Below are 18187 nucleotides of genomic sequence, written 5' to 3' on the forward strand. Positions count from 1 at the left end.
CACCTCTGAGTATTTAAAATTCATTAATGGAGTTCCCACTGCGGCTCTGTGGGTGAAGAACCCGCCCGAGAGTGTCCATAAGGATGCGGGTTTGACCCCTGGCTTCACCCATTGGGTTAAGGATCCGGCGTTGCCTCAGGCAGCAGCATCAGTCACAGACGCGGCTCCGATCCTGCGTGGCTGGGGCCGGGGCTGTGGCTGTGGCGTAGACCAGCAGCTGCAGTTCTGATGCGATCCCTGGCCTGGGACCTTCCACATGCTGCAGGTAGAGCCATAAAAAGGGGGAAACAAAGAAAAAGAAAAGACAAAAATGTCAAGAAAATAAAATTCATTAAGGGATTTTCAACATCTGAACTGCATTCAAAAATTAAAGGAATATACGTATAATGGCAAAGGTCTGGATCAAACAAGCGGGGGTTCAGGAAGGTACAGAATAGGAGGCCTTGCTCACACCCTTACAACCTGTGCCATCCTAGAGGATGCCTCCTTGCCCCCGAAACCCCCTCTCTCAGGTCTTATCAGGCCTCTCCCCCTGCCCAGAGGATGAGGTACCAAGTCCTCAGCACAACGGCATGAGCCTTTCCCAATCAGTCCCCAGACTAGAGTATCAATTAAGATTAAGTTCATTAATCCAAAGTCTCAGAGGCTTAAAGGCAAGGGCTTACTCCCCAGCATAAATGAGTTCGAAGGCAGGCAATCCACACCGTGGAAGGCAGCACCCTTAATCCTGTCTTTGCTGGGGGGGGGGGGGCACCAGCCTTATTTCCTGCTAAGGCGTTGGTTTGGGAGCCACTATAAGAAGCCAGCAAGGTTTCATGTTAAAAGATTCCCAGTAAACTTAGATCGCAAGCAGAGAGCATGCCCAAAGCAAAGCAGTGTTTCTCTCCGTATCTGCCCTCAGACTGGCGAGCTCTCCTTTGCAGAACTTTGTTAGAAGTGGAAAGAAAGAGACAAAAAACCCACCATTGAATGTTTCCTGTCATTTCCCCTAAGGCAAGAGCTTCAGTCAACCTGCGGTTTGCTCTCCCAGTTACCACTGGCAACAATTCAATCAAACGCTCCACCAATGCATAGCTAGGGTCATCCGCTTTCCAGTTTGTGACATCAAAGTTCAAAATATTTGCCTTCCCACCTCCTCCACTTAGTTAATATCACACTCTAAATTCCGTTTCTTGGAGCAACCACCTTCCGAGTATCAAATTCTCTGTCACTTTGGATGCAGTTCAGCTGCCTAGACCAGAAGCTAGAACATACAAAGATTTATTCTCTCTTGTAAACAGAGTCCACAGTTAGGCAGGGCTGGAGGCTCCGCAAAGTCACCAGAGAGCCGGGCTCCTTCTGTCATTCTGCTCCGACATCCCTAGCGCGTGAAACTCCCATCATTATGGTCCCCTGGCGACACTGGATGATTGCTGGAAGTCACATGATCTAGTCTAACTCAAGGGATGCTGGGCTGCGTGGTCTTTTACCTGAGGCCGTTGCAGCCAAGAATAAAATCCAGATCCCGTTACTAAGGTGGAAAGAGAGACCGATATTGGAGGAGGCCCCTCACAGCACGGTTGGTTATTTGTTTGCATTTAAGGCTCCCCCACCACAGCTCAACGATCTTATTTAAATTTGTAACCCCCTAGTGCCTCGCACAATGCCTCTCACAGACTAAGAAATCAACAAACGTGTATTGAATAATCACTGAAATACAGACTGAAGAGGTTTTCCATTAGGTCCCTAACTTTGAATCTCAAGGATAATTTTCATCTAATCACCATGATCCTATTTTTTTTTTAAGATTTTTTTTTCTTCTCATCTGCCCTTCTTAAATCAGCTTCTAGGGTTCCAATCAAGACCTGAGAGTATCATTCCGAGCCACAGCAGTGAAAACAAGGTCTAGGAACTGCTGCCTGTCTGCAAACTGCAAGTCAACTATGTGGAAAGCATAGGGTTTAGTTCAGCTAGGACCTCCCAGATGCAACAATTTTATTGGCATCTGGAGTAGCTCATCTTTTCACAGACCAGGAAAAAGTGAGTAGTACTGTGCCTTTGGCTATAACAGAACTCACGGTAGGCTATGTGAAGACATTGATTTTACCCCATAGACAGCATCTTCATTAAAAGACTACTCAGATTGAAAAAGACATGTAATCACAATTCAAAAAGGGCTTCGACTTTGGGTTTAAAATGAGCTAAAAAATTTGTATTGAAAACTCAGTAGGAAAAATTATTATTATTATTATTATTGTCTTTTTAAGGCTGCACCTGCAGCATATGGACGTTCCCAGGATAGGGGTCAAATCGGAGCTGCAGCTGCCAGAGTACACCACAGCCACAGCAATCCCAGATCCGAGCTGCATCTGTGATCTACACCACAGCTCACGGCAAAGTCGGAACCTTAAGCCACTGAGCAAGGCCAGGGATCAAATCCGCGTCCTCATGGATACCAGTTGGGTTTGTTACCACCAAGCCGCAACGGGAACTCACTGAACCACGACGGGAACTCTGGAAAAATCTGACTTGACAGTATTTAGGATGGGGTAGCCATGACTTGGTAGTATGAGACAAAAAGACTTAAAGGTCTTAGCCAATTTCAAATCAAGAAAATCCAACACTGTGATGTGGTCACATGTAACTTGAGGCTGCATTAACAGAAGCATTAAATCTAGAGCAAAGGAGAAGATAACCCTGCTCTCTGTCCAACTGTGAAGATACCACTGAGGGGGGATGTGGCAGAACCGGAATTTGTGCAGAGTAGAGCAATCTCTATAGTGAACAGATTCAAAATCATATCATATGGAAACAGTCAAAGGAACTGCGGATGTTTAGCCTCGTGAGGGAAAGACTTAAAGGCTAGGACTTCTACTTTTAAATATTCACAGAGCTGTCAGGTGAAGAAAGTTTAATCTTGCCTTGAAAAGTGTGAAGGCAGGGAACCAGGACCAATGGGTAAAAGATCTAGAAAAGACAGATTGGTGCTCAGTACCAGTGAGAAAATGCTGAAAATCAGAATTCTCCCTCAAGGAAGCAGGCTCTCTTGGAAGGTCATAAACTTGGCCACTAACGGGGTTAATTAAAACTCAGGCTGGACAGCTTCCTGGAAGGGTAGCTAGGGCAGGCTCAAGGCCCAGAGGAGAGTTGGACTAACACTTGAAGGTTAAGTCATCCCATCCTGCAACTGTGACACCTGCTCTACAGCAGTATCTTAACAGCCACACCTTATGTGGCTACACGGGTTGGTGGCTCATGGCTCACAATGACTTTTCCCATTCATTTTTTCCACTGATGTTCCCAGCTCTTTGGGGCAGGAAGAGTGGGTTACAGATGAGAAAATGTTATTCAAGTCAGGGTCGACCCCAAGTCACTTGATCCCCAGTCCACTCCCCCATAGTGGGGGTCGCAGTGAGCAACCTCCCCTCTTGATGAGAGATTGGCCAGCATGAACGGACCCACTGCACGGAGAACAACGACAATGATGGGCATGTTGGCCCCTGGTGGTTTGTCCAGCCTTCTCAAGGTATTATTTGCACTCTAAGAGACCCAAATGCAAGGTCATTCCCTACATTTGGGATGAGGCTCTAGACAGGTATCTGCAAACTATGACCCATGGACCAAATCTCACCTGCCACCTGCTGATATAAAGAAAGTTTTATTGGAACATAGCCTTGCCCATTCATTACATCTTTTTTAAGGTTGTTCCATAATTGCAACACAGGGCATGTGGCCTGCAAAACCCAAGACATTTATTGCCTGATCCTTTACAGAAGAAGTTTGCCAACCCCGACTCTAGATCATTAGCATGGAGTGTGAACATTAGCCAGTGTTCTCCATTGTGACAGGTGACAAAAATAAGAAAAATCCTGCAGGACTGGGAACCCCAACCAGGAAGCAATTCCGTCATAACCATTTCTTACTGCAAGAAACAGGGCCATAAATCTTTTATAGACCAAAAGGTTTTACCTTCTGTCTGTTGGGTTTTGACATACCACTGCCCTGGAGACAGCTACTATGACTATTTAAAACATATATAATAAGCCAATTGTTCCATCATTGTGTCTATCTGTAATAAGCACAGACAATGCACTACAGCATAGTTATGGAAAAGAGCAATGCAATTCTGTGAATTAGTATTAGAACCTAATTAGCCAGTGAGCCCAGGCTGATAACAGCTTATCATACCTTTTAGCCCAAAGAAAGCTCAGGTGGAAGGGAAAGAGAGAGAGAGAAGAGGGAATAAATAGCTAATTATGATAAACTGGTTTCCTTGGTAACTCTGTTTGTAACCACAATGATGTTGCCACATTTTTAATGATAAATACAAAGGTTTGATGTGAGATTATATAACACATACTGTCTCAATGCTGGTTCTACTCCAGCAAAGGCAAAGCCAGAGAAATTTTGTGAGGCTAAGAAAATTAGAGAAGCTTTCCCTAACCCCTACCCAAAATATCTGGTTTCTGTTTATTCTCTGGGCACCAAAGAGTTCAGGAATATATTTATGGTGCTCACTGAACCCTAAGTGCCCATTCGACCCTCAGAATTGGGCTGCAGCTGTTAGTGTTCTCTCATCCCGAGCTGCATGTCCCTTGGTCATCTCTATGACCTGTGGTTTGGAGAGGGACTTGCAGTGAGGAATGCAGATGGGCTGGGCCATTCCACTAGGCTGTCGGCCATCAGGGTCAACCCTGGGATCACCAGACCCTCCCGTGAGGTCCGCTCTCCATTCCCACCTTTCAGGGATGTCTGCACCTCCAATTCATGGGAATGACATTCTGGCTGAAATGTTGAGTCCAATGGCAGATTATTGTAGGCTAAATCACTAAACCAGGAGTTGGCAACTACGGGCCCAATCCAGCCCCTGGCCTGTTTGGGAAATGAAGCTGTACTGAAACACAGCCACATGTACTCACTTACGCCTTCTCTGTGGGGTCCCCATGCTACAGTGGTCGAGAGGAGCGGGTGCACCAGAGACCATACGGCCCACAAAGCCTGATGTATTTACTATCTTACCCTTTTACCAAAAAAGTTTGCCAAGTTCCACACTAAACACCCATATTCTGACCCACCTTTGCCGTCATAGATAGCAGACCCTCTATGGGCATCACAGTCATATGGTAGAAAATAAAATTCATCCACCTTGGAGGCCAGAAACCAAAATATTGAACTTCAGCTCCCTCCATGGCTGTGTGAGAGAGGCCATGTGAAACTACTCTGGCCAATGAGATGTCGGTAAAATTTCCTAGAGAGGTTTTCCCGCCCCGAGTGCCCCTTCTTTCTCCTAAATAGAGAGCAAAACCTAAAGAAGGGAAGAATTTCTCTGTTGCCATTCCTACTTCTCCCTTGTCTTCCAGGCACCTTCTGCCTGGAACACGGACATAATGCCCAGAGATACCGCAGCTATTTTGCAACCATGAAGACAAAAGGAGCAGATGGTAAAGCTGGAAGAAAGAAAGAGCTTGTCCTTGTTAACATCCTTGAGCAAGTGCTTAGCACTGGATGGTGTTCTCAGTACTTCCAGACACCTTTTATGGGAGAAAGAGTAACGTTTTCCTCGTTTAGCCATGCTAGTGGGGTTTTCAGCTACTCACAGCCGGCGTGAATCCTAACTGATCAAGGGGCCATAAAGAAAGGGTGTCAGAGCTTAACAAGCTGGATGATGATGTAGAGACAACACGGGGTCAAATAAGAGTGAGAGAAAGATGAACTGACCAACTGAGGAAGTGGAGTTGTGCTTCTAGGAGGCTAGAAGATCACGGAAGGAGATGCCAATTCCAGAGGTGGGGCTGCTGGTGAATGTGGCTTAACTCTGTGACAACCAAGATCTGAGGGTGCTGTGGAGCCAGCTGGACCCACCCAACTTAACCACATGTGCGATCTTCCTACTGGTCCCCTGAGCACATGTTTACCTATGGTATGGCTGTTGCGCATAGCAGAAAAACGTGCAGACTCTGGCGCCACAAAGCTCTATCCCATCTAGGTAGCTTTGGCTAAGTTGCTTAACTTCTCTGGGCCTCTCTTTCTTTATCTATAAAAGAGAGATAAGGAGTTCCCTGGTGGCTCAGCAGACTAAGGATCTGATGTTGTCACTGCTGTGGCTGGGGTTGCTGCTGTGGTGTGGATTAGGTCCCTGGCCTGATTCGGCCATGGGCAAGAAAGAGGTACAGAGAAGTTATGGGCGAAACAAACAAAAAAGAAAACTTACAATCACACACACAAACACACCCAACTCAAGGGGAGAGACTGAGACTGAGTCCTTGCTGGAGGACTGGCAGGGGTGTGCTGCCGGCAGGCGTGTGCCGCGGGAGACACCACCACAGCCATCTTGGATCAACACGCTCTGCCCGGCTCTTATTAGTTGTGCCCCACAAAGTTATGAACTGGTTATCTCTGCTCTCAAACTCCCTGATCGCTCCATCAGTAGAAGCAAAGAGCTTGTCTTGTAGGAACTACTCTCCGATGTCTGTGCCTCTCCTGCCTCTCCTGTAAGGTGCTCACGGTAAGGACTGCGCTCTCCGCTCCCACTGCATTGGTGTCAACATGTGTAGAGCGTTTATTAAAGAAAAAGAAAGTGCTTAATAAACTTTCTTAAATGGGTAAATGATGGACTCATACTCTAGTAAAGCACAGCATAAAAGCCCTTGAACACAGTGGGATGGGCAGGCATTGCCAGTGGGCCCCTGGGCCTTTGTTCTTCCTCTTCTTTGGTAACAGGAGATTATATTTGGGGTGGCTAACAGACTGCATTTTCCACCTTCCCGGATAGTTAGGTAGAAGAGCATGTAAGTTCTGGTTGAGAAGAGGAAAGCAAGGGCGGGCGGTGGTGGGGTTGGCGGGGGGAGCGGTGGCAGTGAGCTGGATGGCTGGGCCCGGGGCACTGCTGGGGCTCAGCTGGCAGCTAGTTGTGGGCTCACACCTGCCACACATCGCAGTCCAGGGTGGCACCTGTTGTGCAGAATCCACCTGGTGGGGGCTGCAGCAGCTGCTATCTGGTGGCTGGAGGGAGCCGGAGGTCATAGCAAGCTCAGCAGTGAAGTCCCTAAGCAAGGAAGATGCCCAGGCTGTGGACCAGGAGGTGTTTAATGAGTACCAGTTTGGTGTGGACCAACTTAAGGAGCGGGTCAGGCTGAGCTTTGCCATAGCCATTGCCAAGGCCTATCCCCGACACTCTTGTCCAGAAGCCCCCTGCTCTCTGGTCATCTACGGAGACGGAGGGACTAATGGAGGAGATGGCCAGGCCTGTGCCTCAAACTCTGTGGCTACCAGCCAACCATCCATCACCCAAAAGGGCTGACAAGCCACTATTCACTGCACTGGTAACCCAGTGCCAGAAAATGGACATCCCTTTCCTTGGTGAAATGCCCCCAGAGCCCATGCTGATTGCGGAACTATAGGAGCTGCTGGTAGATGCCATCTTTGGCGTCAGCTTCAAGGGGGGATATTCAGGAGCCACTCCAGAGACTGGACTCACCGTGCCCATTGCCAGCATCGACGTTGCCTTGGGACGGGATGTGGAGAAGAGGAGTGCTAGAGGGATCCGGCCAGACTTGCTCATCTCCCTGACAGCACCCAAAAAGTCTGCAACCCAGTTTACCGTCACTACCACTACCTGAACCTGTCACCCCATCCTGACACTGAGTGTGTCTTATCATCTGCCGAGAGAGAAGGTGGGTGGCATACTTTGCAATGAAGACTTAGTGCCTCTCCACCCAGAACTGTGGAGTCCAGGGAGCCCTTCTGGCAATAAAGGCTAATGGATGTTAGGATACAGAGAGCAACAGTGGAGATGCGGTGCCATCTCCCCATGGGACAGACTATGCAAAAGGGGTTACTATGGCATTTGGGAACAATGAAGGGGAAAAAAGCAGGTGAAAGCAAGGGTGACATACTAGACAAGTGCAAAAACTGCTTAAAAGGAGTTGACTTAGCTTAAAGAGTCCCTTCTGTCCTCCCCCCTTCTTCTTCCCACTTCTTGGAATACAGATGAGGTAGCTGGAGCTCTAGCAGCCATAAGGTGATCTTGAGGATGGAAACTCTTGCTGAGGATATCAGAGCAAAAAGCAGGAAGACTTTGTTGGAGCTGTCATGCTGCCTACATGAAACAAACCTCTAAAGTTGTTTAAGCCACAGTGGTCAGATATCCTTCCAGTAGCCATATAAAATTCCCCCATACTACACAATGAGTCCCTAATGGAAATGATAAGACCACTCCTTTCTCTGAAATTCCAGCAGACTTGGCACTTTTCTTTCTATGTTTATAAAATAGTTCCTGGCATTACTGTACCACATGTTTAATGTTCCCAGTATATGATGATTCTCAAAGAAAATGAACCATTCTGTCTATCCTGGGATATAGAGGCAGCACTAGGCTGGAGCCTTGTACTTAACTGTGACTTGAAATACATGTTTTTGAATGAAATTAACATTGATCCTTTTATCAAGTATAAACCTATCATTTTACTGCACTTGTTCATTGTATCAGTTGTGCCAGTACCTGGACCTCTTTGGGTCCTAAACATGAAGATGACAACACAGCATCTCGGTCACCCCAGAGAAGAGAACTTGGACTCCCATTTTTTTGCTAGTCTCCTAACTGCAAAATAAATTATAGTATAATACGGTAGCTTTGGTTTTGCTGATCAAAAACCCTTCTTTTGGAGTTCCCATTGTGGCTCAGTGGTTAATGAACCCGACTCGTGTCTAGGAGAACGCAGGTTTGATCCCTGGCCTCGCTCAGTGGGTTAAGGATCCGGCATTGCTGTGAGCTGCAGTATAGGCTGGTGGCTGTAGATCTGATTCGACCCTTAGCCTGGAAGTCTCCATCTGCCACAAGCACAGCCCTAAAAAGACAAAAAACAACAACAAACAAACAAAAACCTTCTTTTTGGTTGCTATATTCTTTTGTGTGTGAGGTGGGGGGACTTCTCCCACTCCTATGTGACCTGGTGGGACTGAATACCGTCAGTGCCCAAACCTTAACCTCATCCTCAACCGAAAAAGGGTAGGCACATAGCCTGGCAGCCCAGCCCAAGGCCCCCATCCCCCTGCACACAGTGACCAATCAGAATCCTTCCAAGAACTATGCAAACTAGAGGTAAGGGTTGCTCTCTCCCTTGGATTGAAAACTATACATATATGAACCTGGGACTGTGGGCCACCATCTTCTGAGCTGCATGGAGGAAGCCAGGCTGCAGCCAGAAAAGAGCCAAAACCACAAGCAGCTAAGGCTAGCCAGCTTCATACCCATCCTGAGAGCGATGGGGTGACGCTGAGTTACTATCCCCGAGGCCAGGCCCTGCTGCTCTGCCTGCAATTCTGTGAGCTACCCAGCGTCCTTCCATGCATGGGAGATATACTGCACCTCTTTTTATGGTTAAGCTGCCATGAGTTGGGTTTCTGTCACTTGCAAGTAATAAAGCTCTGATTCATCAAAACTAAACCGCAGAATTCACCAGGATTGGACGTCTTTAGGAACTAGGTTGAGGCTGCCTATCTTGGGTATCTGGCATCCTCTTTGCTCAGGGTGCTGGACCAACTGACATCTTCAGCTCTAATCCTGAGCATGACGCTAGAAAGAGGTGTGAAGTCTCCATGGGACTCCGTGTGGCAACGTCAGGAAGCTCCAGTGACACGTAAAGAAAGAACCCACCAAGTTTCCTTCAACTCTCCACGTTGCTCCAAGCGCAGCAGAAAGCCTCACCTCCCTATTCCAACGAGTGTTGGGAGCCGTCAGCAAACATCTAGAAGCGCATCCCCATCTGCCGCCTGGCTGCACCCCTCCCCTCTGCACAAGTGGCTCTCTTTGAGCCGATTCCAGTTCTCAAACTTGATCTCTCTCCGATCCAGCCTGGTACCTTGGCATAAAACAAGCTGGAGGTGTAGGGTCTACACAAAAGGGGGGAAGCTTTTAAAATAATTTACCATCTGTCAGTCATCTGGGAGCAAGTCTCACACACACACACAGCCCTGAGCATGCTCGTGCGCACGTACACACACACACACACACACACACACACACGCATGCATGCACACGGACACACTGTAGAGGGCAATCCACTGCCATTCACGGCCAAAGCCTGCTCTGTAATGAACATGCTCATGGAAGCTTTGTCTTTGGCAAGAGTAACAGCGGCCGCCAAGACCAGAGAAGAAAACACCTTCTCCGTCCTGGAGCTGCGAGTCCTTCTCTGTCGGAGGTTATCACGTGTGTGACTGCGGGAGGAACAGGAACGGCCACAGATAGTAACCACGACCACAGAGCGGCTTAGCAGGGTGTGAAGGGCCGTGCTGCACCCCTCGCACCAGCCCCGGGAGCCCCAGAGGAGGGGCAGGCGGTACGCCAGAGCCTGCCTGGCTGTTTGGGACTCCGGCCTAAATCCCGGCTGGCTCGCCCCCTCCCTGACTCACTCGTCCCCTCAGGAGGAGCCAGCCTTGGGGTGGAAGGCCCGAAGGTGGGCACAATAATCCCAAGTGCAAGCCCAACAGCCGTAACCGGGTGGCACGTTCTTCGGTGCCAGTTAAATAAGCCAGACCAGGGGTGGCCCTGGTGGGAGGACCCCTCTGGCTGACAAAGAGCCACAGACCTGCCTTCTAGCCCTGACCAGCCCCCTACTAGCCGCATCCCCTGACTGCTGCAGATGAGCTCTTCCCCCACAGAAGGAAAAGTGTGGACGAGTCCGTCTCTCGGGTGTTTTCCAGCTCCAAGAGTTTGCAAAACTCTACGACCCACAGACCCATCCCCGATCTGCCAGTCATCCAACATCCTTCCCCTTCCCCCTCTCCCCACTTTCCAGTGCATCTAGAAAGGCCCAGAAGCCAGCAGGACTGTGCACGGGGCTGAGACTCTGGAAAATCGTGGCAGGAGGGAGATTCAGCAGGTGTGCGGCTCTCAGGAACGAGCAAGAAAAGGCATTCATCTCCAGCAAGGACCACATGCAGGCACCAGGGCTCAGCTGTGGGCAGTGGTCTCCTGAGACTCGCCTGAGAACCGTGTGTGTGTGTGTGTGTGTGCGTGCAATGTGTTTTTAGGGCCACATCTGTGGCATATGGAGGTTCCCAGGCTAGGGATCGAATCGGAGCTGCAGTCACCAGCCTACACCACAGCCACAGCAAGACCAGATCCGAGCCATGTCTGTGACCACAAGCTCACAGCAATGCTGGATCCTTAATCCACTGACCGAGGTCCGGGTTTGAACCCAAGACCTCGTGAGTACTAGTTTGTTACTGCTGAGCCACAATGGGAATGCCCAAGGAAGCTTATTTAAATATGTGTATCCCTGAAGCCCCCGGAGTCTGAGACCAAGGCATCTTCGTGTTAAACGGTCACCCCAGGTGAGCCTGTCCACAGAGGAGAAGCACGAGAGGGAGCCCCTGGGTCCTGGCCCTGCTTTCTGCCCATCCTTGTCCTGTTGCCCACAACAGCCCAGGTAACCACAGGCAGAGTTGCCAACCACCACCATGGGCCCAGGAAATGGCCACAGAACCACCCAGGTCCAAGAATCAAAACGTCATGGGTCACAGATGGACGCGGAGAACAGCTCCATTGCTAAAGACCAGGGCTGAGGCCTCTGCCCCGGACAGGCTCTGAGTCCAGACACAGGGAGTTCCTGAAAGCAGGCCACCCCAGGCTGAGTCCATGGACCTGAGGACAGCGGCTCCTGGGGCAGTAATGGACCAGAAGGAGGCAGATGTGATCCCGGCGTTATCCTAGAGACAGTCTTACGTGGGTCCCGGGAATGGATGAGGGACCTTTGAAAGTCAAGACCTTGGGGACCCAAGATGCTAAACAAATCCATCTACGTTAATAAAATAGGCAAATGAAAACCTCCAGAGCACTTACAGAGAAACAACAACTCTGACACAACAGAAGGTTGTAACAGTCTATACAACTCCCAGAACACCCTGCCTGCCCTTTGGAGACCTCGCATCGCCCTATTGCTGAGTAAGTACTAGCTCCCTAGCTTCTCCCCTGGACCGGTGCAGCTCTGTCCCCAGCTCCTGGCCAAGTGTCCCGTGCATAACAGCAGCGACCTGCACAACATATTTACTGCGGGCAGGCACTCCTCTCCACCCTCTGCTCACACTGGCTCATTGATTCTCGTCACAACCTTATGAGACAGGAACCATTATAATACCTATTTTACAGACGGGGAAATGGAGGCAGAAGATGGCTGCATAAGCGGTCCAGGGTCACTCGACTAGTAAGTGGCAGAGCCAGGAATGGACCCAGAGAGCACAACTCTTAGGATCTCTGCTCTTCACTACGAAGCTGTGCTGGCACTTAGGTGCTCAGTAAAATCTTCATTGGCTTGAAAACACTCCCAAAGGATCTCCACTGAGTTTAACCAAGACTTATATAGAAGATCACCCAATATATGAAAACAAAAAAAGTTGAGCCAAATGCAAAATAAGCTAATATTCTGTGTTTGCTGCAAGAGACAAGCTTAATTAGAGTTTAGGTAATTAAAGCTTTCATGGTTTCTAAGAAAATACAATACACTCGTTTATGCCAATCTTCTCCAGAGCATGATTTCTGAAAATGCTCTGTAACTTGCTTCTCCCAGAAAACATCTTAAGAATCCCCCTGCCCCCTTCTCCCGTCTTGGCCGTGGGCACTCCCATCCCCTGCTGCCCGAGCAGGTGCAGACCCCTATCGAGAGCCAGTAGTTCCAAGCCGTCACCCCAGCTCCCAGGACTGCAAGAGGTGGGCTGTGCCTCCCGGAGGGTTGGTGTGGCACTCACGGGTCCCGCCAACTGGTCCTGGAAATGACGCCACCTGCCTGTGCATCCTACAAGCCTCGTCCTAAGAGCCCACTCAGCCACAACTTCTAGACTGGCTTCCCTCTCCAAGACTGATCTTCCCAGGCCAGTTCGGGCATGCGCTTGTGAGCTCTCAAAGAGTTCATGCACGTGAAAGGATTCTAACTTCTGAGCCCCAGGAATGTATTACCATGGTCACACACCAGCAGTCAGACAACCAGCTTGTGAGTAACAGCAGCAAGGTTACTGGGCAGTCACGGTGTCAGGTGAAGCAAGGAACTTCAGATATGGGACCAGTTTTGATCCTTGCAGCCAGCAACTGAGGTAGATGCTATTAGCTTCTGTGTTATAGATGAAGAAACCAAGGCTTGGTATAATTCATCAACGCGCCCAAGACAGAAATGGAAGCAACAGTTAAAAGTCTCTCAACCAACGTGCTAGACTTCATCCTGAGACTGCTGAAAGGCAGGCGCACTGGGATGCAATGGGAGATCTACTGGCACCAGAGGAAGAGTTTGGAGAGCAAATAAAAAAAGACCCTCCACATCTTTGCTTATGCTGTTCCTTCTGCCCAGAATGCCTTTCCATCTCCTTTTCCCTTGTCCAACATATGAAAGCAACAGCACTAACCTCTAAACATCCATACCATCTCTTTCCATCCTTTACTCTGCTTTCTACAAGTTACAAAAAAAAAAAAAAAATGCTTCCTTTTTTTCCTTTTTATCTTCAAGATGAAAGCTAATATTAGGCCAGGCTCATAATAAAAGCTCAACACCGAGAGATGCTAATAATTCAGTTGGGCTGAAATAAACTTTAAAGGCAACTTCCTGAGTAGGAAGAGTCAGAAAGGACTTTGCCAGTTCATTTAACTCCATTTCACAGCCATAGAGTGGCTATAATGCTGATCAGAGACCTGGGACCCAAATCCCTGAGAAGGAAAATGGAATGAGAGTGAAGAGGTGACGCAGGAAGAGGAGGCCTGGGTTAGAATCGCCGTTCCAGCAGTGACTGGCTGGGTGGGCTTAGGTAAGTTACTTTCCCCTCTTTGCCCGAGTCTCCCCACCTCTCAAATTAGAATGAGAAGACCAGTACCTACATCAAAGGATTGATTAGGAGTTCCGTCGTGGCGCAGTGGTTAACGAATCCGACTAGGAACCATGAGGTTGCGGGTTCGGTCCCTGCCCTTGCTCAGTGGGTTAATGATCCGGCGTTGTGTGAGCTGTGGTGTAGGTCGCAGACGCGGCTTGGATCCCGCGTTGCTGTGGCTCTGGCGTAGGCCTGTGGCTACAGCTCCGATTGGACCCCTAACCTGGGAACCTCCATATGCCGCGGAAGCGGCCCAAGAAATAGCAAAAAGACAAAAAAAAAAAAAAAAAAAAAGGATTGATTAAACAAGTTCAAGTTCATATAGGCTTAGGGCTGAACCAGTGCCAGGCACATTTTCAGTGAGACATAAGTGTCTTTTTACAAGTATAAATGAGTGAGACTTATTGGAGAAGCCTACCAAAGTGTTCAAAAGACATTCAGCAGGCGTTCCCATTGTGGCTTGGAGAGTTAAAAACCCAACATAGGGTCCGTGAGAATGCAGGTTTGATCCCTGGCCATGGTCAGTGGGTTAAGGATCTGGTGTTGCCACCAACTGCGTGTAGGTCACAGATGTGGCTCAGATCCAGCGTTGCTGTGGGCTGTGGCCTAGGCCTGCAGCTGCAGCTCCGATTCAACCCCTAGCCTGGGAACTTCCAAATGCTGCTGGTGCAGCCATAGGAGAAAAAAAAAAAAAGACATTCAACAAATACTGAACACCAAATACTGAACACCAGCTCTGTGGAGCTCTGTGGCAGGTATTACTCAAGACGCGGGGGTAATAAACAAAGGTCTGTATCCCGATGAAGTCATATTAGAGCAGGTGGAGACAGACAATAAACATAATAAACTCCACAGTCTGACAGAGGATTTTTTTTTTTTCTTTTTAGGGCCGCACTGGCAGGATCTGACCTACAGCTGCCAGCCTACATAGGCACAGCAATGCAGGATCCGAACTGCGTCTGCAACCTGCACCACAGCTCACGGCAACGCTGGATCCTTAACCCACTGAGGAAGGCCAGGGATCGAACCCGCAACCTTGTGGTTCGCTAGTCGGATTTGTTTCCCACTGCACCACAACAGGAACTCCAACAGAGGACGTTCTTTATTTCCTTCAGGAGCCCCAACAGTGTCAACTTACAAGGGCCTGAGGGCAGCCCTCTCACACTGCTTTTTTTTAAATGATTGCCAGGGTAAACCTCATTTCCACACATATTTACAATTTTTTTCTTGGGATGTAAACTTTTAAGATCTACTCTCTTAGCAAAATTTCCAAATATACAAGGAAGGCTTATTCACTATAGTCACTATACTGCACAATATAGCCTCAAGACTTGATTTATTTCATAATTGGAAGTTTGTACCTTTCGATCTCCCTGCATCCATTTCTGCCTTCACGCTGCTCATGTTTCCCCCAGTGCAGTCATTCTGGGGCCCTGAAACTGAAAATTCAGGTAAATTAAATTGATTGACTGATTTTTAAATAGATAGTATGAGTACCTAACAGTTCATACTTTGCGCACCTTGTCAGTGCCATGAGTGTTGACCTGGATCAGAGATCCAGAACTGTATTTGCCTGTGCCCATTTGAGTACTGGGACCAGCCCAGGCTTAGCTTGTTGTTGTTGTTGCTGTTATCTAAGTCTCTTTAATCACCCAGGTGTGTTTGTGTTACTGACGGCTATACCACAGGATGGCAGTGAGGATAAACATGTTAAGGATAGGGAGGCTGCAAGCAATAGAGACTTAATATTAGCCATAGGGAGACCTGACAGTCAAGCTCAACTGAACTAAACTCAGATCAACAGTCACCTTCTGTTTCCCTGCCCACAATCAGCCAGGAACTGCAGAAGCATCTCCCAGCAGCGTGGCTTCACAGAGCCTGTGTTTGTAGGATGGTGAGTTTCCTTTGGTTTCTGTGACTATTTTATCTAATTTCTTTAGAAAAAAGAACTTCGTTCCCCTTACTCCCATTACCTTTGCCCAGCAAATTATGCCTACTTTGCATTGGCCCCAAATTGAATTACAAAACTAGCTGTGTATTTGCAAAACTTCAGCATTCAGTTAGAAAACCTCTATTTAACCAACTGAAACCCTTTGGCTGTTATGAACTTCATCTATGTCTCCCATTTGGCATTTAACTTGTCGTGCTGACAAGTCCTCCACTTCTAAATTCTTATTTCATATGTCTCCACTGAAATTTGGCAAAAATCTTAAAAATATTTAAAACGTGTGGTCCCATAATTCTACTTCTAAAAAAAAATGATCTTAAGGAAATAATCCGAGATGCCCATGAAGATGTGGGTAGAAAACATTTTCATTGCAGTATTAATTATAACAGTAAAAATGCAATTAAAATATAATCTAAAAATAAACTAAATCTAAACAATGTAGGAGTAATCAGATAGAATTGTGAGGACCCATCAATTGCTATATTAAACAGCAGTGAAAATGTTTCCAAAATATTTAACATCCAAAAACATATCAAATAAGAACCAAAACACATGCCAAATGGAATACTAAAAAATACATACACATATATATATAAAGGCATACATACATAAGTTGCATTATGTGTGTTTGTGTGTATGTGTATGTGTACATAGGAAAAAGAAAGAAAATACAACAAAACATTAAACATTGTTATCTCTGGGTGATAGGATAATACTTCATTTTGTTTTCTTTTGCCTTGAATATTTTCCAAATTTTCTATAACAATACATATTATTTTTTTATAATCGGAAAATAAAAGTGTTTTTAAAAACCATTCCAAGTCTTTAATTAATTCAGCTGTCCCTTCCTGGGTCTTCTCCAGCTCCATTATGTCATTCTTAAGAAGCCACAGCCAATACGGCACAGGATTTTCCAGGTGTTCACTTTTGGGAAATCTGATTTCTCACTCTCAGAGGCAGCTTGCTCTCTCTCTCTCTCTCTTGCTCTTGCACTCGCTCTCTCTCACACACACACAACACACACACAATCAGCTACATGTGTCCCAGAAGTGACCGTCCAATTTCCCAGGACCCCCACTTGCTCTTTTGTTGGTAAAGGAGAATGCTCTATTTGCATCCAGATCAAAATAGCACATGCCCATCTAGCTGCACACGAATATGAGGAAAAGAGCAGAACAAGGCCAGTTCTGACTGCAAAGCTGTAAAACTGATCCCTGATTTGTTTTCCACTCTCACAGGATCCTAGAGATGCAAGGGGTGCAGAAAGGAGAAACACTTTCTGAGTCCCAACTATCCCCAAGCTTCCCGCAAGGGAACAGACTCCAGGACCGAGGTTTTGGCCGGGCAGCCTGAAGCAACAATGCCATCCGGTAGCGTTTCCTGGAGTTCTCAATCCACACCTCCCAAGCTGTGGGTTCTCAAACCTGTGGGGACCCAGGAGAGTACTCAGACCACCCAGAGGTCAGCCAGGAGGCGGGTGAGGATTTGGGGAAGGGCGGGGTAGAGAGCCATAGCCCTCAACACAACCACAGTCTAATAAGCAACATAAATGGTTGTATTCCCATGAGGAGACCCTCTGTCTCTGGAGAGAGACATGCTAATAATGCCACGTTCTGTGGCCCTGTCAAGTTTGATCATCACTGCCAGGTCCAGCAGCACACCTAACTTTCAGCAACTTTACTCTAAGGGACAAAAGGCCTTTTTTTCTCATTATTTTTGAAATACCAAAATACGGGACCATTTTGTTCCCTGTGGTCTGTGTTTTTGTGTTTGAGAAAGTTTTCAGGTTTCACACATTTGAGTTCAAATAAGAAGAGACTGGGTCCACGCACCTACAGCCAACTCATCTATGACAAAGGAAGCAAGACTATACAATGGAGAAAGGACAGCTTGTTCAATAAGTGGTGCTGGGAAAACTGGACAGCCGCATGGAAAAGAATGAAATTAGAACACTTCCTAACGCCATACACAAAAATAAACTCCAAATGGATTAAAGACCTAGATATGAGACCAGACACTATCAAACTCCTAGAGGAAAACATAGGCCAAACACTCTCTGACATAAACGACAGCAGCATCTTCTCAGATCCACCTCTCAGAGTATTGACAATAAAAAGAAAAATAAACAAATGGGATCTAATCAAACTTCAAAGTTTCTGCACAGCAAAGGAAACCCTAAACAACACAAAAAGACAACCCACAGAATGGGAGAAAATCTTTGCAAATGAATCGACTGACAAGGGATTAATCTCCAAAATTTATAAACAACTTCTGTAGCTCCATACCAAAAAAACAAACAACCCCATCCAAAAATGGGCGGAAGATCTAAACAGACAGTTCTCCAAAAAAGACATACACATGGCCGAGAAACACATGAAAAGATGTTCAGTGTCACTCATCATTGGAGAA

General features: G+C 47.3%; 1 long non-coding RNA gene and 1 pseudogene across 3 annotated transcripts in view; one reads left to right on the forward strand and one right to left on the reverse strand.

Annotated features, from left to right (window-relative positions):
- Positions 1–18187, reverse strand: part of LOC106505042 — a 100758-nt gene that overhangs the window by 60313 nt on the left and 22258 nt on the right. For 2 of the 3 annotated variants that reach the window (XR_002336018.1, XR_002336017.1), the window contains exon 2: positions 15192–15269. The exons of the other annotated variant lie outside the window; for it this stretch is intronic. This is a non-coding gene — a long non-coding RNA (uncharacterized LOC106505042). The remainder of the gene's footprint in view (positions 1–15191; positions 15270–18187) is intronic. 3 annotated transcript variants of the gene reach the window in all.
- On the forward strand, positions 2428–8714 carry LOC110255531 (annotated as a pseudogene).

The sequence above is a fragment of the Sus scrofa genome, chromosome 9 (assembly GCF_000003025.6).
Source record: "Sus scrofa isolate TJ Tabasco breed Duroc chromosome 9, Sscrofa11.1, whole genome shotgun sequence".
Classification (NCBI taxonomy): Eukaryota; Metazoa; Chordata; class Mammalia; order Artiodactyla; family Suidae; genus Sus; species Sus scrofa.